The 21,857-nt window shown below is 51.1% G+C and overlaps 1 long non-coding RNA gene across 1 annotated transcript; it reads right to left on the reverse strand.

Annotated features, from left to right (window-relative positions):
- Window positions 1-14,962: 14,962 nt before the first annotated feature.
- LOC128056625 (uncharacterized) lies at window positions 14,963-18,548 on the reverse strand. Its single transcript, XR_008200171.1, has 3 exons — window positions 18,392-18,548; window positions 15,959-16,085; window positions 14,963-15,710 (listed from the first exon to the last, which is right to left on the reverse strand). It is a non-coding gene; the product is annotated as an uncharacterized LOC128056625 (long non-coding RNA).
- Window positions 18,549-21,857: the final 3,309 nt, after the last annotated feature.

A 21,857-nucleotide genomic window follows, 5' to 3' on the forward strand; every position in this document is an offset into this window, starting at 1 on the left:
CAGGTGATGAGCTGGGGACGGCAAGAAGAAGGTGACGAGAACAGGGACAGAGCCCCGGGGAAAGTGGAGGCACTGCCAGCTACAGGGGAGGGGCAGGGCGAGTTCAAGAGATACGAGAGAGCTCCAGATGTGTGAGCCTTCAGGTCAGATGACAGAGGGCACCTGAGGATCCAGGCAGAAGTAGAAGCCAGAGGCCAGTGCTGGAGATTCAACTAGAGGAGTCACCAGTTCTCCCGTTGTGTGTGAGATGTGGCCAGCAGCGGTGCCCAGGTGTCGTGTGGAGCAGGGGGAATCTGATAAACCCTCCAGAGTTAGCAGGTAGGGAGGACAAGGAAGTGGGTGAGGGTAAGTGCGCACTATTTGGAGGCAGACAGGGCTGCCGCTTAACAACCGTAACCCTTTGGGCTAGCTGCTCGCCTTCCTGAGCCTTAGCTTTCTCAGCTGCAAGGTGGGGATGAAGACTCACCTCGAGGGGCTGATAGGAAGAGGCAATGGGTGAGTGCTTAGCCCCGGCAACAGCTCCATCAGTAAACACCAGCTCTCACCATTAAAGGGGCAGATCTCTCCTCGCTGGAGGGACATCAGTGCCTTTCTCGGGGTCTTGAGTCTGCCCAATAGCCTTCCTGCTGCAGGGCAGGGTCCCTAGGGCCCCAGATGAGCTCACTGGGGAGTGAGTCACCAGTACTCTGCATCTCCAGGGCCCTGTGGAGCCCCAACCCAGCACAGCCAGGGCAGCCCCTGGTTCAGGCAGATCTCCCAGGCAGGGGCACCACCAGTCCCAGCCGCTGGTTTGGAAGAGGAGCTGTGTGTGTGCCAGGGCACAGATGAGCAGAAAGGTGAGGGCCAGTCGTGAGCCCCATGGAGATGACTCCGAGGAGCCCAGTTTGGGAAACTGAGGAAGATAACTGGCGGGGCAGAGAGAGAGGCCCAGCCCGCCGTCATGAGTGGAGCAGTGGCCCACGCACATTTGCACGAGTTCAGCATGTGGCATGGGCAATGTCCAACCAGGAGAAAATGCCCGGCTTGAAGTCTGGTAGACAGTGGTGGTTTAGCTGCCAAGTCGAGTCCAATTCATTGCAACCCCAGGGACTGTAGCTCGCCAGGCTCCTCTGTCCGTGGGATTTCCCAGGCAAGAATACTGGAGTGAGTTGCCATAACAGTGTCGCCTGCTTAACCCTTCCATTTAGAAGGTCAGTCTAGCCCTTATCCCCAAAATGACCCCAGATGGCATTTGGGAAAACCAACATGTCAGGGACCAGCACAGGAATAAGGGCCCTCAACGGACATGGAGAGGAACGTCAGAGACAGGGGAGGTGCCTGGCATCCTGAAGCTAAGGATGAGCCCAGAGGGAGGAACTGGAGGTGGCCGAGCTCAGTCCAGGGGTCAGGTGGGATGACAGGTGGGACGAGGCCATTGGGTTTGTTGGGAAGGAGGAGACGAGAGGAGAGTGGAGAGGAAGTGCTGGAGGAGGAGAGGAGAGGAGGTCCGAGGTCAGGGGTGGAGGCAGAAGCCAGGGGGCAGCTGCGTTCAATAGGCTGTGACAGAGGCTCAGAATTGCTTAAGATATGTTCCATTTCCTTCCAAGTCCAAGTGGAAGGGGACTTCCACTCTGTGAAGCCATCATGAGCCAGTCCACGTGTTTGTTGTTGTTTTTTGCCACGCCCCATACATGTGGGATCTCAGTTCCCCAAACAAGGAATGAGTCCATGCCCTTGCCAGTGGAAGCAAAGCGTCTTCACCCCTGGACCACCAGGGAAATCCCGGGCCAGGCCGCTTCTAACATGCACTCTCCCTCGCTGGGGTTCTGTCTCCTCCACATGGCCCAGAGTGCCTGCCCAGTAGCCACATGCCAGCAGCGGGAGGAAAGGGCTCAGGCGAGGCACGGGCTTGCCCCCTCCTTTTTAGGGCAGAGCCAGGAAGGTTGCCACCTCTTCTTAGTATCTTCTGCTTCTGTTAGGCCCATACTGTTTCTGTCCATTATTGTGCCCATCTTTGCATGAAGTGTTCCCTTGGTATCTCTGATTTTCTTGAAGAAATCTCTAGTATTTCCCATTCTATTATTGTCCATCTAGTCAAAGCTATGGTTTTTCCAGTAGTCATATATGGATGTGAGAGCTGGACCATAAAGAAGGCTGAGCACCAAAGAACTGATGCTTTTGAACTGTGGTGTTGGAGAAGACTCTTGAGAATCCCTTGGACAGCAAGGAGATCAAACCAGTAAATCTTAAAGGATATCAACCCTGAATATGCATTGGAAGGACTGATGCTGAAGCTGAAACTCCAATACTTTGGCCACCTGACGCAGAGAGTCAACTCGCTGGAAAAGACCCTGATGCTGGGAAAGATTGAGGGCAGGAGGAGAAGGGGCCGACAGAGGATGAGATGGTTGGACGGCATCACGGACTCAGTGGACATGAGTTTGAGCAGGCTCCGGGAGATGGTGAAGGACAGGGAGCAGGTGTGATGCAGCCCCTGGGGTCGCAGAGAGTCAGACAGGACTGACCGACTGAACAACAGGAAGGCTCACCCAGGCCCTTACTCCAGCTCGCATCCCACCGGCTCCACTACAGGGCCTGGGAAGGCAGCCTTTATTCTGGACAGCTCTGTGTCCAGGGGGAGTGGGGGCCGGCTGTTACCACAGGAGAGAAGGAGTGTTGGAGTGAGAGAAGCGGTCATAGGGTGCCCGGTAAGAGGGGGCGGCAGCCAGGAGCACAGGGTGAGTGGAGGAGAGAGCTCTGCCCAGGGAGCCCCTGCCGAGCACAGGTGCACCCTGGGTCCCCAGCCACGTGTATCCATGTGAGGGTGGGGGGTGCAGGCGGGTGGGGAGGGGAGTCGGTGTTGCTGAGAACGCCCTCTGCTGGCCAGGAAGACACATTCCAGAGCTTTCCAGAAGAATTTTTCAAGTTTCCCTCGGAGGGGCCTTTTGGCCCCACACCAAAGCCGAAATAACACAGAGAGTAAGAAATGTCTTTCTTCTTGGACTTCCCTTGTGGTCTCCCTCGTGGTCCCTCAGCTAAGACTCCGAGCCCCCAGTGCAGGAGGCCCTGGTCAAGGAAACTAGATCCCGTGTGCCACAACTAAGAGTGGTGAGCCCAATAAATAAATAATAAATATATAAATATATATTTTAAAAGCTATTTTCCACTCGTTTGAGCTTTTGCCCAGTCACTGCTCGTGTTGGCCCTTGTCACTGTGTCCACTGCCCGGGCCATGAGCACAGCCGTCAGACAAGGGGTGACCACCCTCCAGGCCCCCTGGCTCTCCCTCCACCCTGGCAGGGACACGACCCAAGATGTCCAGCACCAGAGCGGGCGCCAGCTTATTCTGTCTCCTATGGGACTCTCCACCCTCCCCTTGAGCTTCCAGATGCAAGATAAGAACTGACCCATCCTCCAGGGATAAAGGGCTTAACAGCTGGGTGTCTGTCCCCCTGGGCCGTGCTGCCTCTGACTTTTGCTGCCTCTCTCAGCTCCCGATTATGTGTGAAAATATATGCAAGGAAGATAGGTCCTCAAATTCTGTTTCCAGGGGTCTCACTTGTCCTGAGGGTTGACTTTGGTAGGGGCGGAGGTGGGTCTTGGGGTGACTAACTGCGAGCAAGTGCTCCAGGCACCACCCTGCACTTCACTCCTCTCACCTGTGAGTGGACACTGCCGGGAGCCACCGCGGGAGATCCCACCCATGACAAAGGTCATGCAGAGAAGATCTGACGGGCAAAGGCGGATCAGAATTTGAGGGACTCCCTGGACCAGCTCGAGCATCTGCCCCAAAACCAGAATCTGTCTGTCTTACTATTTTGTGCCTTTCACCAACTCTCCTGACATTAACAGGGGGCTATCCCCGACCACCTTTCTCTGGAGAAAATCAACTTAGGCCTCTAGCTAATAAGTCTCCTGGACATGAGAGGAATATTTCAAATCAAACCCCCTCTGTTAGCATTCTAGCTTGCTTGGCAGGTCTATCCAGACTCTTGCAGCTACGCATGTGATTGTTCACAGCCTCCCAACTGTGAGAGGCACGGGAAGCCTAAAACATAGAGCCCTTCAAAGAGTTAAAAACTATTAGAGTAGTGCTGGTGTAAGATTTCGTTATTGGGCCAGTGCTTGTTGCCAAGTTCCCATATCTCTTATCCACTGTGCACCTGGGAGTGCATTAGTTAACATAGTTGGAATGTAAGAAAAACAAGTGTAGCCTTGAATTTAACCACATCAGACCTTTGAGCTAATTGGTTCTTTCTTGTAACTCATTGCACCTTCGCTCTGTGAGAAATGTAACTCTGTTTAGCATTTTCTGAGGCTGACATAGATTAGAAATATAAAGAAAAAACATTTCAAGGGAAAATGTTTTCTGGTTGAGCAGCTTTATCAAAAGAGGGTCATAAAATGTTCACAGGCCTCCAATGCCAGAAGATAATGTACACAACATTGTTTATGGGACAGGTATGCAGAAAAAATCCTGGTTTCGATAAGGGCAAAACTGCTAGAGTGTTTGGGCTGATTCTACATGACCTTGCATCCTTTATTTCCCTCTATGTACAAGTCAAGGTATAAAAATACCTTTTGAAAATAAAGTTACGGGGGCCTCGCTCACCTAAGAAGCTTGGTCTCTCCGTGTCTTTCTTTCTTTCTCTCCTCTATTTTCTTACCTGCGACTTTTCTATTTTCTTTCTCTCTCTCTCTAAATCATTCTCTTCACTGACACCGTTTCTCCTGAGGGTTCCCCTGGATCCTGAGGGGTTGGACCCCGACAGGACACCAGTCCCCCGTGTCCACCCCCGTGTGTGACCTCTCCAAGACCTTCATTAACTCACTGAGTCCTTCAGCAGGACAGTCAGCAAACACTTCCTGGGCCGCTGATGTGCTGGCCCTGTGCTAAGTACACAGGATGCCTTAGTGCCCTTGGCAGTGTGGAGTCAGGTCTCAGCCACCACTGGCTGTGTGACTTGGGTGTGTTTCAGATGCAGAAATTGAGGCTCAAGTTTGAGTAACTAGTAGAGGTTAAATCAGAACTGATTCCTAAGTTCTCCACTCTTTTATTAATTCTAAAATAAAGATAACTAGTCTCCTGAGGGCTTCCCTGGTGGCTCAGATGGTAAAGAATCTGCCTGCAATTCAGGAGACCTGGGTTAGATCCCTGGGTCAGGAAGATCCCCTGGAGAAGGGAATGGCAACCCACTGCAGTATTCTTGGAGAATCTCATGGACAGAGGGGCCTGGAGGGCTACAGTCCAAGGGGTCGCAGAGAGTCGGACATGACTGAGTGATTTTCACTTTCAGTCTCCTGAGTAAATGTCCCAAAGACATTTGAAGAGTGGGCAAAAGCTCAGAACATGTAGGGAGTTCCCTGGTGGCCCAGTGATTAGGTCCCTTTCACTGCCTAGGATCTGAGTTTGATTCCCAGTAGGGGAACTAAGATCTTGTGTGGCATGTGCTGTGGCCCAAACAAACAAACACCCAAAATCTGAAAAGAATGACAATTTTCCAAAGTAGAAATGTGTACAGTAAATTCTACTGTCAAGTAAAATATATATACATACAAAAATCAGTACATGTACCCGGCAGCATGTATTATTTGACCACATTTCCTTGTTCACAGGTCTGTTCCAGATAGATGAAGAGGCTTAGAACAAACAAACAAGCTCAGACTTCTGGATAATTGAGCTGCCACCTCTTTGGGTGAATCCTGTGTTTGTGGGAGTTGCTCTGAGTGTGGGGCTGTCTGTGAGCTCCCCCAGGCCTTGCCCAGTGCGGAGTGGTAGGCAGAGCTGAAGTAAAAAGCCTGAGCCCTCCTTTTAGCCTTTTAGTGCCAGAGGGGAACCCAGTGCCTCCCCTCAAAGGCTCCAGGGACTCTGGGGAGAGGTTAACAAAGGCCTCCCTTCTCTGCCCACTGTTTCTTGGCTGTTGCCTCCTTCTGCCAAATTCCCCTCTCTGGTCTCCTTTCCCATGGAGGTTTTCTTCCCTGCAGCCCACCCAGCACACCCCAGATAAGCTCTAACAATGAAGCTGTGTGAGGGGAGGGGGACTCACAATGTCACTCAGCACAGAGAACAAAGTTAAATCAGAACCCAACCAACCACTGTTTTCAAGGTCCTGTTTCTCCCCTGGGATTTCTCCCCGTTCCTGGCTTTATAAGCCTTGACCTTCCTTCACACCTCCAGGCCCTTTATTCTCCCCTTCTCCTCACCCTGTGGTCTCTGTTTGTTTCTGAAGCAGAGATGTTCAGCTATCCCTCTGAACTGATATAACCCCCAAGATGATTTTTCCAGCCCTCCCCCAATCCCCAAGGGGCTCTGCTAAACCTCATGACCACTACTTTCAGACTCTGGCAACATCGTGTATGGAAATAACACTGACACCCCTCCCCAAAAAAACACTGAGAAATTCCGAGCGGACGTTAGAACCACAGTAGGATTTGAAAAAAGGGTGGGGAAACACCCAGGTATTGGGTGTACATAGAGGACTTGAAATCAGACATGAGCTTTGACCTTGACCATGGGCCTGATGATAGGGGCTGAAGCTTCAACACCCACTCAGGGTCAAGAGGTATGGCCTTAACAAGAAACAGGGGACTTCCCTGGTAGTCCAGTGGCCAAGACTTCATGCTCCCAATGCAGGGGGCCAGGGTTCCATCACTGCTCAGGGAACTAGACCCCACATGCCACAACTAACGATCACAGATTCTGCAACTAAGACCTGGCACAGCCAAATAAGTAAATAAATATTTTAAAAAGAAGAAGACATAGAACTGAGATTGCTGTATAAGCTAGAACCCTGAAAAGGCTGCCCATCAGGAAATAATCTACCCACCAATTTAGGGAACGGACAGTGAATCTTGTTTTGGTTTATGGCTCTGGGTGGGAGAAAAGATTCTTGGGAAAGACCAGAACTGAAAACGTGAACTATCCATGGAGGTGACATCCAAATTTATACTCTCTATGGGGCAAAGAATTCCCAAGTTGAAAAATTAACACAAATAGATTTCCCTACAGGTCTGAGAACTAAGACGCTGCATGGCTTGCAGCATAGCCAAAAACCTAAAATAAAATAAAAAGTTGCATAAAGATAAAGAAATAATACTTCAATAAATTAAAAAAAAAAATTCCCCTAATGAGCCCTTGGAGCAGTTAGCATGAAAAAATACAAAAACAGATCTCTGAGGCCATTTTCACAGTCCAGGACATATAGGGCTCCCATAGAGCAAAATAAACTCCCTGAAGATGAGTTCAAAAACACCAATTAAATTACACACAAAAAAACTATCTACTGTGAAGGAGAGTCAGCAAATACAGCAATGGAAAAATCATCTCTGAGAACCTGGGGGTAATAGGACGAGCTGAAAGATCATACTGATATACTAAAATACTTAAATATAGAAAGGAATAAAAATGACAGGGAAAGAGCAGGATACGATGAAAAAGATTTGAAAAGGATGAAACAGATTTGAAAAGGGAGCAAGGAAATGAAAGATATAGACATTAAATTTGTAAACAAAATGGATGGACAAACCAGCAGACTAGATACAGTTGGATTAACTGGAAGATAACTGAGAAAATTAATCAGAATGCAACATTCTGTCAAAGGATGAGAACATTTGAAAGAAAGGTTGAGACAGACGATGAAATGACATGGTTCAGCCAACAGAAGTTGTAGAAGAAAAAAATCAGAATGAATGGGCCGGGAATAACATTTGCAATAGTCAAAGAAATAACGAAAGAAAAATTTCTAGGACTAAAAAAAGGCATGAATCTTCAGACAGAAGAGGCACACGAATCCTAGGTGGGATAAATAAGAGTCGATCTCCATAGGAAAAAAGGGAACGCTCCTGCACTGTTACTGAGAATGTATACTGGTGCAGCCACTATGGAAAACAATATGCAGCTTCCTTAAAAAGTTAAAAATGGAACTAACAGACAATCTGGCTATTTCGCTTTTGGGCTTTTATCCAGAGAAAACAAAAACACTAATTCTAAAACATATGCGACCCCCACGTTCAATGAAGCATTAATTACAATAGCCAAGATACAGAAACTACCTAAGTGCACGGCAGTGGATGAACAGACAGATCAATGGTTCATGCACGCAGTTGAGTATTGTTTTGTTATTGCTGTTTAGTCACTAAGTCATGCCCAACTCTTTTGCGACCCCATCGACTGTAGCCCGCCAGGTATCCCTGTCCATGGGATTTCCTAGGCAAGAATACTGGAGTGGCTTGCCATTTCCTTCTGCAGGGGATCTTCCCGACCCAGGGATCAAATTTGCATCTTTACCAGTAGATTCTTTACCCCTGAGCTACCAGTGAAGCCTCACAGAGGAATATTACTCAGCCATTAAAAAAGATGAAATGCTAAGTGAAAATAGAGAAAAACAAATACCGTATGATTTCACTCCTATGTGGAATCTAAAAACAAACCAACAAAAACACAATAAATGAATAAACCAAACTAAACAAAAACATGCAGATACATAGAACAGAGTAGTATTTACCAGAGGGGACCAGAGGGCAAGCCAAGGGCGGTGGGAGGTGTAGGCAAAATGGGTGAAGGGGTCAACTTCATGGTGACAGATGGAAACTAGACTTCGGGTGGTGAGCACGCTGTAGGGTAAACAGAAGTTGAAACCTACATCACCAATGCCATCAGGTGGGCTACGGGGGTACAGAGAGGTGGAGAGGCCCAGACAGGCTGAGCTGAGTGGCGGTGGGGGGGAGAAGGGGGGCTCTGGAGGGCTGAGCAGAGATGAGGACCAAAGAAAACCTTTGTCTACAGCCCAGAAACCAAACCTATGCCGGAGGCAGCTTGCCCAGCCCCAAGAAGAGGGCAGGCTACGTGCCTTGAGACCCACGCGAGGCTCATTTCTCACACATTAATCTCACTGTCTTCATGCCAACACCGAGAGGTAAGGAGTCTCACTTTACAGGTGAGGAGAGTGAGGCCCAGAGGCTGAGTGGCACGTCCAAGGTCACACAGCGAGAGACCAGGCAGGGAGCTGATCTGACTCTGAGCTCAGTCCACTCTCAGACAGCTGCTGTCTTCCCAGAGTGCGCTGGGCCGAGAGACCCACCTGAGCCCCCCGACTCGCAGCACCGGCAGCCCCCTCGGCCTCATCCTGAGGGGCAAGCAGCCGGAGCAGCAGAGGTCAGACCAGAGCGAAGAGGCCCCTGTAGGGCGGCGTGCCCGGTGGCTGCCCTCCCACCTGGGGCTGCCTCCTTCTCCCCCACAAACGACAAGAGCGAGCCTAAGGGGCTGAGGCTTCTGTGGGCTCCCCTCTTGAGGGCAGCCCCTCCGCTCCTCAATCTGAGGGCCAGTCAGAAAAAGCTTCCCGGAATGCACGGGGCCAAGAGACCCACCTGGCCCCCCACTCCTCCAGCACCCCCCACACTTGCTGAGAATCTAGAGCCTGCCCAGGTCTCCCCCCACAAGGCCTTCCTGCCTTCTCAGTGGTCTGCGGAGGCTCCCCGCTCCCTGGTTCCCGGCTACCCTCAGCCCGGGGGTGGGTCCTGGCTTGTGAGTAGGGAGGATGGGAAAGGATGAGGGGTGCGATGGGACACCTGGAAGGCTGAGCCCCAGCCCTGCCCTTTACCTGTAGACATTTCCCAGGTAAAGACAGCATTCAGGTCCTGACAGAGCAAGAGTCCTTGGTGCGCTGCAGGCACCGGCTTTTATGAGAAAGCAGCAAATCATAAGAAAAACCATCTCTTTGGGAGGACTTGGTTGGGATAGAAATTGCAGATGAAAGCCAATTCTGGCTAATCTCCACGTCAACGTGTACAAAAGGCACAGTGGATTCCAAAGCATAATGCTAAATACACACGAAGAGCCTCAGCCAACCTGGCCGCCCCGCTGACCCACTAAGAACAATAACTGCGGTGCTGGCGCCTTCGCCTCAGGCACACGCTCGTCTTTCTAGTGCCTTTCACAGCCTAGAGAGGCGGCACTCGCTGCATTTTTACAGATAAGGAAACTGAGGTTACTGAGGTTAGGTAACTTGACCAAGGTCACATATTTAGAAAGTGGTGGAACTTTTCAAAATACTCAGTTGGGGAAATGCTCATCATTTGTAGAAGAAAAAAAAAAATTCAACAAGGCAGAAGAACACAGGCTTCCAGTTAACCCTCAGTTACCCAGAAAAGTCATTTCCCTTCCACACGCATGCCTGTGTGTGTCTGCACGCACTTGAATTTTCTGATTCATAGAGATCTTGATGAAGAGGCCAAACCACAGGAGGGAAAATGTACAGAAACCAGCAACTATATTCTCTGAATTCAGTCGTGGGCTTGGAGATCCCCAGGTAAAAGGTAACAAAACATTGCGCTGTCAAAGCAACTGTCAGGAAACGGCCACCATCAAGGGCACAGGCGTCCATTTGGCCTCCCTCCAAGCCCCTGCGCTCACAGAGGGCTGGCCCAGGGCTGACGAGCACCTCCCCGTGCTCACTGCAAGACTGAAGGAAAAGCAGGAGGCTGATCGGCCCAGACAGAGCTCAGTCACCAGTCGGCTGTGTGGTCTTGCCACTGCTCAGCCGCTGCGGTTTTGTCTGACTCTGCGCCCCCGTGGACTGTAGTCCGTCAGGCTCCTCTGTCCATGGGAGTTTCCAGGCAAGCATACCGGGGTGGGTTACCGTTTCCTCCTCCAGGGGATCTTCCGCACCCGGGGACTGACCCTGTGTCTCTTGCATCTCCTGCATCATATGTGACCTTGAGCATGTCACTTGCCCTTTCTGGAGCTTAGTTTTCCCATCTGTAAAACCAGGACTCAGCAAGCTTGTAACAAAGAGGGCTAGATAAGAAATATTTGGGGCTTTCAATCTCAGTCACATGGTCTTTGTTTTTGTTTGCTTGTTTTGTTTGTTTGTTTGTTTTACAACCCTTTAAAAATATAAAACCGTATCAAAATGGAGCCAGGCCAGAGAAGCACCCCAGAATGTACCAGAAGGCAGAACCCCCATCTTGGCTCCAAGTTCTCACTTAGTTCCTTAAAATGAAGAGGCTCCCAGCTTTCTTTCAGCAACCAGGGCCCTCTTCACCCCTCAGGATGAACAGTTACTCCCCTGCTCAAAAGCACAAAGACCAGGGACTTCCCTTGTGGTCAAGCGGTTAGGAATCTGCCTTCCAATGCAGGGGATGAGGGTTCGATCCTTGGTCAGGGAAATAAGGGCCCACATGCCGCGGGGCAGCTAAGCTTGTGTCCTGCAGCGAGAGAAGCCTGAGTGCTGTTACAAAGGACCCGAGAAGCCGAAACCAAAAACACACCCGAAGACCAGCCAGGTCTTCGGTGAAGCAGAGGCCTCCTTCAGGGGCTGGCCACCCTCAAATCCCCCTGGGGCCTGGTAGATAACGCTGACAGAGCCCACTGACAGACGGCCTCAGGGTGGGGAGGCGCACAGCGGCTGAGGGAGCCACAGAGGGTCCACCTGCTGGTGGAGGGGGCAGGCTGCTTGACTGGTGAGGCAGATCTGATTTTAAGAGAAGTCTGAAATCTAAAATTTTATACAGAACTCTCCCTCCCCACTCCCGCTTTTTTTTTTCCAAGTTGACAATGAGATTAAAAGCAAAACCAAAACTTTGGGGAGCCTTGAGATAACACTTCTCTGGGCCTTATTTACCTGAGGCCTCCACGTCCAGCTAACCCTCCAGCCAGCCCCTCCCCAGGTAAGAGAGAGACCTCAGGGAGTTCAATGATGGCCCCAGAACCCTGCCCTTTGGGAGGCTTCCCTGTCCAGAGCGCCCTTAGAAGTGGGAGCATTCACAGGATGTGATCCATGAGAATATGTCTCTCCTCCCTCCACAAGGCTTCCTGGGCTGGGGGCAGCCCCCACCCTGCAGTTGGCAGACAGCCTGGTCTTCTTGGCCACCCTTGATCTCCACTTCCTTTTCCTGGGGTTACAGTTAATCTGAAACAGTGACCGCTAAACAGAGAGGAAAGACGCTCCCTGGCACAGAGGTGGGCCCGACGGTTGAGGAGGGAGCATGTTGGACGAGCGGATGTGTGCACGGCGCCATGTGTGTGTCTCCACTGCTGGCCAGAGTACATTCCAAAAGGGAGTGCAAGGACCTCAGAATTTCCCCCAACACAGCAACCACAGCGGGTAACGCCAGGTTAATGCCAGGTGTTCTCATAGGTCAGTGGCCATGCTGACCTCTCTCTGCCAGCCTGGGCCATGAGCCTTGGGGTGGCGGTGGGGCGGGACCTCTGTCCTCGTCATAGGCCCAGCTGACCCCGCATGCCCCTCAACCTTGAACATGTTCTGTACTTGTCCTTGTGTGTGATGTGCCCGCTATGCCTCAGTCATCTGGCTGTCTACAGGGCTCTTCTGCATAAGGCCAGCTGGCCCTGCCTGGGAGCTCACCACGGTCCTGCTTACGGGGCGAATTTTCTGCTGAATCAATGAGCTGGGCCGAGGCGGCAGTGCAGCAGGCCCAAGCCAGGTGTTGCGGGTAGCCCACGAAGATGAAATATCAGCATCTCTTTTCCACACCTGTCCTAAGGTCAGAATGAACTCGGGCCCAGCCAGAGTCTCTGTGACCGCAAAGGCTTGGGGAAGCTGAGTTTGAGAGGTCAGAATCCACAAAGAACCCCTGGGCCCTCCATAGCCCACTCCTCACTGGGAGGCCAGCCTGAAAAAAAAGAAAATCATTAGCTCCTACATATAGATCGATGTTTCTCTCCCCGTTAAGGTCAGTTCAAAAAGCCTTGTTAATTTGGGCCTTACTGGGTCCACTAGCGTTGCAGGCCAGAGTGTGAGCCCTGTTAAGCAAAGATGCCTGGGAGTGAAAACAAGGCATGGGGGGGCCTGTATGGGGAATTTTGAACCTACTTCAAGCAGGTCTCTCTGATGGGAAGCCAGGCCTGTTCTAAGACCTGGTAGAGGCCCCAGGAGTGTCAATATGAGACTTCCAGAAAATTTTCTGAAAAGCTTCACCTCTCTACCCCTAGGAGGACGCGCAAGAGCTTGCCAGCTGGTGGGGAGGGAACAGCGCAGGGAACAGAGGGTGCAAATGCTCAGAGACACGAGGGACCTCTTGACCCGCCTGAGAAGGGCCGACCAGGGCAGGTGAGAGAGGCCTCACTCATCTCTGCCGGCCCCAGACTCCGGGCCTCAGGAAGGTCTGGATGGCCCTAGGGACTTGGCAGAGCCTGCGGGCCTGGAGGAGGCGTGCCCCCTGGTCCCTTTTCTGGGAAAAAAGAGGAACTATGGTGGGGGTTGGGGGGCCGGGGCTTTCGGCAAGGCCCGAGGGGCCAGCGATGCTCCGGCTCAGGCTCTCCCTGCCTAGCAATAATTTGGGCTCAGAGAAATATTGGCGGCCTTGGCTAACCGAATTATTCTTTCGGTTTGAACAAGCTCCCCCTTTTTGACTCAGATCCGGCCGAGCATGGAAAGCGCTTTCCGAAACCCCCGCCCGCCCGCCTTCCCCAACTCGGCTCAGCGAGCCCAGGGGGAGGGGAGCGGGCGCTCGGACCGACCACCCGGCCCCGTTGCCTCGCCCCCCATCCCCAGGGTGGGGCTCCCCGCGGACCCTGCAGCCCGCCCCCGCTCCTCCCACCGCGCCCAGGCGGAGCCGAGCAGAGGATGGGTGGGCGAGGCGGGACGCAAGCTCCTCGGAGCTGGTCGGTGAAGACCCCTGCGCGCGGGCTGGGTTGGAAAGAGAAAACTACCCATCACTTCCCCAAGCACGTGGTTAAGGCACCAAAATAGAAAAAAGAAAAACACTGGGAAAGGATTTGATATTTCCAGGCGAGCATCGAAATCGCGGTTCCGGGAAAAGCCAGCCTTGTGAGACTTCCTTAGGCTAACTGAACCGTTCCGAGCTGTTTTGATGTCAGGGGGTGGGCATGGCGATCCTTTGGGGCTTTAGTGTGCCCCACCCCCATCCCCAGGGACTTCCGGCCTTCGTGCCACGCCAGCGCACCCTAATATTTTTGAGCCCCTATTTCAGCTCCCTGGGGTCACAGGGCTGCCCAGCTGTTATTTTGCAGTTCTGCGCAGCACCCCACTGGCAGTTCTGCTTAATGCTCCTGCCTCTGACTCACAAGAGGAGGAGGGGATTTCTGAGCTGTTTCAAAACTTAACCAGAATATTAGGGTTTTCAGGCAGCCCGTGTTTAATTAAAAAAGAAAAAAAAGCCCTAAAGCCAACAAAATTTGACACATTGACACACAGCAGCAGAAGAAGGGAAGGTGGGGTGGGTGGGCAGGACCACTATCTGCTATGTCCCACGGGTCCCTGGAACCCAGGTTCCCTGTGTCCTTCCCCTAGCCCCGGCTCACCCCATGCCTTCTGCTTGGTCCTGGGTTCTGGATAAGAGCTAATATTTATGGAGATCTGCCTTCCCACCAAACACAGTTCTAAGCTGTTTATAAGAAATGGCTCATTTAGTGCCTGTAGCTGCACTAGCAGGTGTGGGGGCTTTTATTGTGCCGTGACCATTTTACAGATGAGAAGACTGAGCATGGAGAACTGATTTGGGGCACTCTGGTTTTATTTTTTAAAACAAAACAAAACTTTTGAGCAGGGATAGAACCTGTGCCCCCAGTATTGGAAGCTTAGAGTCTTACTGGACGGCCAGGGAATTCCTGGGGCACTTGGTCTTCTTATGGAGAATGCAGGTCGCTTTTCCCACTCTGCGCAGAAGGCAGATGCCACTCAGCCACAGGAAACCTCACTCATGAGAGTGAGGCTAAGGTGTGTCTGGAATCTCCCTCTTGCAGAGATGTGTGTGGGTCAGGGTTTGGGAGACTCTGAAGCCGCTAGGGGACTGAGCAGGAGAAGTAATTAGAGCAGCAACCCCCACCCCACCCCACCCATCCAAGCCTAGGCTTCCAGCATGGAAGGGGTTAATGGATCCGCTCAGGTTAGAGCTACATCATTCACCTCGACCATGATTCCTCCCAACATCCTGGCCGAATGTGAAGACTCCAACTGGGGAGCTCAGGACCTTGAAGCTACTACCTGTAAACCGAGACAACCTGGTCAGGTGGGGGGTTTCAGGGTCCAGCTCAGGTCTCTAAGGCCAGGGCTTGGGGTGCACACAGGCCAGGACTGTGTAGAGGAGCCAGCGATGTGCCAAGGGGTCAGCCCCCTGATGCAGGGAAGGTGACTGCTGTGCTAAGAGATGGTTGGGTTTGGGGGAGTAGGTTATTTAAGTATTTACTTCTACAGGCTCAGAAGCACACACAATCTGCTTGGTCAGAGGCTGTTTTCACATAACACCAACACAACAGAATGAGCATTGTTAAAGGTCTACGTTATTTCCAAGTGTCACAGTAATCTCACAAGGTAGGTATTGCTAATCCCGGTTTACACATGGGACTAGAGATGGTGAGTCATTCATCCCAGGGCACCTGCGAGTGAGGGTGCCAGGACTGGGGGTCAGTCGGCCCGACTCCAGGGCCTTGGAGCTTCCTGTTTTAGTGGGCTGGCCGAGCCTAGTGCAGCTTCTTAGGAAGTCTTGGTTTCTCTCTGCCCTTTGGTGAAAAGGGAATTTCAAAAGCGCCTGATTCATTTCAAGTGTGAACGTGTGTAAGTTGCTCAGAGGCTGCCTCAAGCGTTCATCTGTAAGCTTGAGTTACTCTCTACTGCTTTGTGACTGGCGCGGGAAGCCAGTGGGAAGGTTCCGGGCCCCAGTGCCCTCATCTGCCAAGGGTTCACGTGAGGGTCCCTGAGGGAGAGATGAGTGTCCGGCTCACTATCAGGACCCAGCTCATGTTGTTGGACCTGGAGAGGGATTTAGGGGACAGGTTTTAGGGTCAGCTTCTGGATCAGCTCACCCTCCATAAATTCATTGCAATCCTCATCTCAAGATGCTTTGATGACTCCTGCAAGTCTAGGGCAAAATTCACACCTCCAGGAGATCCAGATCCACCCCGACCCCCACTGGCTGTTGCTGTTGTTCAGTACCCAAGTCATGTCCGACTCTTCACGACCCCATGGACTGCAGCCGGCCAGGCTTCCCTGTCCCTCACCATCTCCTGGAGTTTGCCCAAGTTCATGTCCATTGAATCGGTGATGCCATCCAGCCATCTCATCTTCTGTCACCCTCTTCTCCTTCTGCCCTCAATCTTTCTCAGCATCAGCTCTTTGCTCCTGCAGCTGTCAAGATAGGAATTTTGGAATCTGACAGAAAGGGGGGACAGTGAAGAAAAAGGAACCCTATTCCCATCTGGCCTAGTAGCTTGGCCTTTATTCCCCTCGCAGGTCCACCCCTACAAGGGACACTGATTCTCTTGAGAGGAGGCAGCCCAATCTTTCCTAGAAGCTCTTAACAAGAAGGTAAACTGTGGCCTGGCGGGCGGCTCCCCCGCCGCCCCCTAGCTGGCTGTCAGGCCGAGCCCAGGGCCCAGCTGTCGGTCGCTGGCGTCCAGCCGCTGCCCCAGACCGAGCGGAGCGGCCGAGGCGCGCCAGCCGCGCCCCCTCCTGGCAGCGCTCCCGCCCCGGGCCCCTGGAGCCTGCCTCTCCCCGACTGATGTAAGCTGATATTTTAATTCTCTTACAAGGAACGGCGTTTAGAGAAATGACTTAACCGGATTACTCATCGTCTATAATGACTTGGCCTGGCTCCGACGCTATTCCTAGACGTGACGCTTGAGGCTTTGATTCTTTCTTTTCTTTTGCTACTTTTTTTTAAATACCAAGAAATGACAGCCGTGGGCTCGCGGAGGCTCCACCCCTACACGCCCCCTCGCATGGCATCCTGGGAGATGTAGTTCTCTCCTGCCCTGGGGCGCAACCCCCGCTCGCCTCCGCCCCCGCTCCCGCCAGAGTCCTGGGAACCCGCAGGTGGTAAGGAGCTCCCATCGTGCAGTCTGCGGTCTTCCGAAGAGGCACTTAAGCGCTGCATGCCTCGGTTGACTCATCTGTCAAATGGGAGACAGTCATACACCAGGGAAATGAAGGGTTACCAGAAGCTTATTTTAAAATAAGAGCAAAAGCTCTGTATGACTTCTTTATCCATTCATCTGTGGATGTATATCTAGGTTGCTTCCATGTCCTAGTTATTGTAAATAGTGCTGCCAGTCACTTCTAGTGAGGTGAATAAACTTAGAGCCTATAATACAGAGTGAAGTAAGTCAGAAAAACAGATATCATATATTGACACACACATATGGAATCTAGAAAGACGGTGCCGATGAACCTATTTGCAGGGCAGCAAGGGCTTCCCTGTGGCTCAGAGGGCAAAGAGTCTGCCTACAATGCGGGAGGCCTGAGTTGGGTCCCTGGGTAGGGAAGATCCCCCTGGAGAAGAAAATGGCACCCCACTCCAGTATTGTTGCCTGCAAAATCCCATGGATGGAGGAGCCTGGCGGGCTACAGTCCATGGGGTCGCAAAGAGTCAGACACGACTGGGTGACTTCACTTTCACTTTCAAAGGAGAGGCAGGCATAAAGGACAGACTTCTGGACACAGTGGGTGAAGGAGCAGGGACAAATTGAGCGAGTAGCATTGAAATATATATATTACCATATATTAAATAGCTAGCCAATAGGAATTTGCTGTTTGATGAACAGAGCTCAAATCTGATGCTCTGTGACAACCTAGAGGGGGTAGGGTGGGGTGTGGTGGGAGGGAGGCTCAAGAGGGAGGGGACATATGTATAGCTATGGCTGATTCATGTTGATGTATGGCAGAAACCAACACAAAATTGTAATTATCCTCCAACTTAAAATACATTTCTTTAAAAAGCTCTCTACAAACCCCGTGTTTCTGTTTTGTTTTTTTAAAACCTTTGTCCAGTGCATTTGTACTGACCTTCAGTCTAGACTTACTACTTTGTGTCATAAAGAGGGAACCAGGCTTTGGTTGTCCAGGTATCCAGGCTTAGCAGGGAGCTGGCCCACAGCTGGCCTCTCTTTATTACCTGGTCCAGTATTTACTCTCTGCTGCTCGATGTCTTCGGCTGTAATATAGGCGTAAATACATAGTGGCCACTTCATAGGGCCGGGTGACACTGAATGAAATAACCCATGTAAGGTGCTAGGTTCAGTACCGGAGAAACTCTGGTCAAACGTATTGTCACCCCTCCGGCACCAGGCCTTGAGTGACTTTGGAACTGTCTGAAGAAGCAATGGCTGATTCTCATCACCTGTAAGGTTGTCAACGGCTGTATATTTTGCTCCACGAGATCAGAGCTTTGTCCTGGTCCTGGCTATATCCCCAGTCTCTAGTCCAGTGCTGGCACAGAGCTGGGTCCTAACAAATGTCAGATGAATGAATAAATGAATCATTATGCCTGCTTTGCCAGTGAGGAACTGGAGGTTCTGAGAGGTCAAGTGACTTGCAGATGATCACACAGCAGCTGGGCCATCTGAGTGGGGATGAAAACCCGCATTTTCTTTCCCTGTCACCCTCCGCCCCCCCGCCTCCCCCCACACAGACACACATAGGAATTTGACCATTACCTTTCAGGCTTAAGAAGCTTAAGAATCACATAGCATCTCCAGTTTCCGACAGCAGCCAGGTGTGGATGTGCTCCCAGAGTGGATCGAGCTGGGGAAGTTAAGTGTTCACACGGGGGTGGGGGGAGGAGGAGGTGGAAAAAAGTCACCAAAGCTCTCAGATCCCCCTCCCTCACCTCCAGCAGCTCCCCAAACACCGCCGAAAGCTATTCTTGCCTTTTTCTAAAAGAGGCGCTTGAAGCCATGAGCCAATTCTTTCCATTCCTGAGCTTGGGTATCATCTATTTCGGGCGTTTGTTGTTTTCCATGAGTTGCGGATGCCACTGTGAAGCTGGCCTTTCCTGGACAGCTAGGGCACCAGGGAGTAAGGCAGGAGCCAGGCGGGGCCAGCACTTAAAAATACTTCCCGATTCATTTCTCCTTTGGAAACAAAGCCCTGGGGGCCTTTTGCAACCGCTGGAGCCTGGGAACGGAGCTTCCCAGAGCAGAAAAATGACTGAGCACGCTGGATGTGTTTGTGGGTCCCAGGAGTAAGAGCAACAACACGGACTTGCTGTGTGACCTCCTTCAAACTCGCTTGACATCTCTGGGCCTGCTGGCCTCCTCTCCAGAATGAGACCAGGTGGGAAGAAGCTCGTGAACAGTCCCTCCAGCTCTGAGAGTTCCAGGATGAGGACCACCCCTCCCAAGACCAGGTTTTCTTCCTAGATTTGGACCAGCAAGGGATGCCGAGTCTTGGGGACAGAGGCTAGGAGAAAGCAACTTTTAGGTCAATCTCTGGGACTCCTTTGTAAGTTACAGAGCCCTGCAAATGTTCTAAGGGGGTCCAGAATGTTCTTGGAAGGTTCCTGTAATTGCAAAAAGACCAAGCACCATGAAGAGGGGATGAAATAGACTGCTGTATGTCCATATCAGATGTGCAGTCTAGCAGCTACAAGAGAGAAACAGATCTGTGTCCTAACAAAGTGGGTTCTCCAAGACATATTGTTGGACAAAAAAAATCAAGTTGCAGAATAGAACAATTAGAATGGAATCACTTTTTAAAAGCACACATAAATTTACGTGTTTTTCTACACCACGTATTTATGAAAATACATAGGGAAAGTTCCAGAATAGTTTACCCAATCTGATGCTCAGTTGCGTCTGACTCTTTGTAACCCCATGGATTATAGCCGACAGGCTCCTCTGTCCATGGGATTCTCCAGGCAAGAACACTGGAGTGGGTTGCCATGCCTTTGTCCAGGGATCTTCCCAACCCAGGGATCGAACCCACGTCTCTATGTCTCCTGCGTTGGCAGGCACATTCTTTACCACTAGTGCCACCTGGGAAGCCCACCCAATGTGATAAGAGTCCTTATCTCTAGGTTGGGGAGGGCACTGAATTTGGAATGGTGTCAGAGAGAAATGATTTATTTGTAATGTCTTTATGGGGAGAATGCATTCGTGGGTTTTTGTTTTTTTTTTTTTAATTAATCTATTTGAGACAGCAGGACATGGAGGGCCCAGGCGACTTCTCTCAGGCCATCAGGGGCTGGATCTGATGGTTAGAGGAGGCACGAGGAGGGTAGCGGTGGGTAGGAGATGAAGGTACATCGGATAGTAGCTTGACCAACAAGCATGTTTGATTTTAGGGAAGCAAATGGAGATGTCATTCCTCTGCAAGATTTATTGGCTGTTGTAAATTACTTTCTATTGCAAACAGTTGCCTCAGGAGGCAATTAAATTTAGATCATATTGTTCCCAGGTTGACACAGGCAGGTGTTGACTTGCTGAGGCTTTACACAACAGCCACTGTCTGTGAGAGTGTGTCCGACTGCCTGGGATGGCAGAATAACTCTATCCTGTGTGGGATGATCTGCTGCTTTGTCAGGCAATGAGTCTAATCAGCCTGGGAGGGTGGGGTTGGCCTAGACTGGGATGCTGAGGGTAGTGCCTAGGCCTCTCTCCCAAACCTTGGGCAAACAATCCTAATAGGATGGCAGTCCAGTGGCTGAGACTCAGAGCTTTCACTGCCAAGGGCAAGGGTTCGATCCCTGGTACGGGAGCTAAGATCCTGCAAGCTGTGGCTCCCTGCCACCGAAAAAAAAAAAGAATGGACAAAGCTTTTCTACCACAGCATCTGCCAACACAGCCTCAGGTCTCCTGGAGGGCTTATAAACTGGGAAGTGTTGGGGCCCTATCATAATCACTATTATAATGATTGTTAGAGGCAGTTACTATTGTTGACGATGTGCCTGTTACCAAATCTGCAGGCACAGACTTTTATAAAATGACCCATTACGAGGTAGACAAGGGAGCCCACATGTTGTCCACTCTGGACTGAGCCTGGAGAGTTCTTCCATCCCAGAGCCAAAGGATAAGGGAGAGTTTCAGGGTCACCAAACTACAACCCTGGTCCGTTCGTTTAGGGTGATGGCTGGGTGATGACTGCAAACAGGGCTGGTAAGTGCACGGGGCCAAGGGCTCCTTAACTAGCTGTGTTTCCAGTCGGTGCTTTGTCATGGATTCCAGGCCTCACTGCCAGCTACTACTGGACATCTCACTGGCCCATTGTGTCCTCACCAGTGCTCAAGTCTTCCCCTTCACACTTTCTCCTTCTCAGGCTGTGTTCCCTGATTCAGTTAACAGCACTGCCAAGAAACGCTGAGGGGAATGACTGAGGGGGCCTGACTGGGGCTCAGATGCTCAGCTCTGCCATTTACCAGCTGTCTTACTTGAGCTAATTAATCCTCTGGAGCCTCAGTTTTATTGTACAAAATTAGGAAATGCATAGTGCTATTTGTATTAAAACTAATCAACAATTTGCGGTTCCTTACTCTGTGTTAGGACAGGGTTCAAGTCCATATGTGAGACCTTGGCTCAAACACGCATTACATGAAATTTACCATTTTAACCATTTTTAAGTATACAGTTCAGCGATGTGAAGTACATCCACATTTTTGCGCAACCATCACCACCATTCATCTTCTGAAATTTTTCATCTTGCAAAACTGAAAATCTGTACTTATTAAATGTGTGTGTGTGTGTTAGTCACTCGGTCATGTCACTGTTTGTAATCCCATCTACTGTAGTCTGCCAGGCTCCTCTGTCCATGGAATTCTCCAGGCAAGAATAAATACTAGAGTGGGTTGCCATTCCTTTCTCCAGGGGATCTTCCAGAAACAGGGATCGAACCCAGGTCTCCTGCTTTGGAGGCAGAGTCTTTACCATCTGAGCCGATAGGAAAGCCTTATTAAATACTAACTCCCTATCCTGCCTCCCTCCCGCCAGCCATAGGTGAAGTGAAGTTGCTCAGTCATGTCCGACTCTTTGCGACCCCATGGACTGTAACCTACCAGGCTCCTCCATCCATGGAATTTTCCAGGCAAGAGCACTGGAGTGGGTTGCCATTTCCTTCTCCAGGGGATCTTCCCAACTCAGGGATCGAACCCAGGTCTCCTGCATTGCAGGCAGATGCTTTACCATCTGA

Source organism: Budorcas taxicolor, chromosome 11 (assembly GCF_023091745.1).
Source record: "Budorcas taxicolor isolate Tak-1 chromosome 11, Takin1.1, whole genome shotgun sequence".
NCBI lineage: Eukaryota > Metazoa > Chordata > Mammalia > Artiodactyla > Bovidae > Budorcas > Budorcas taxicolor.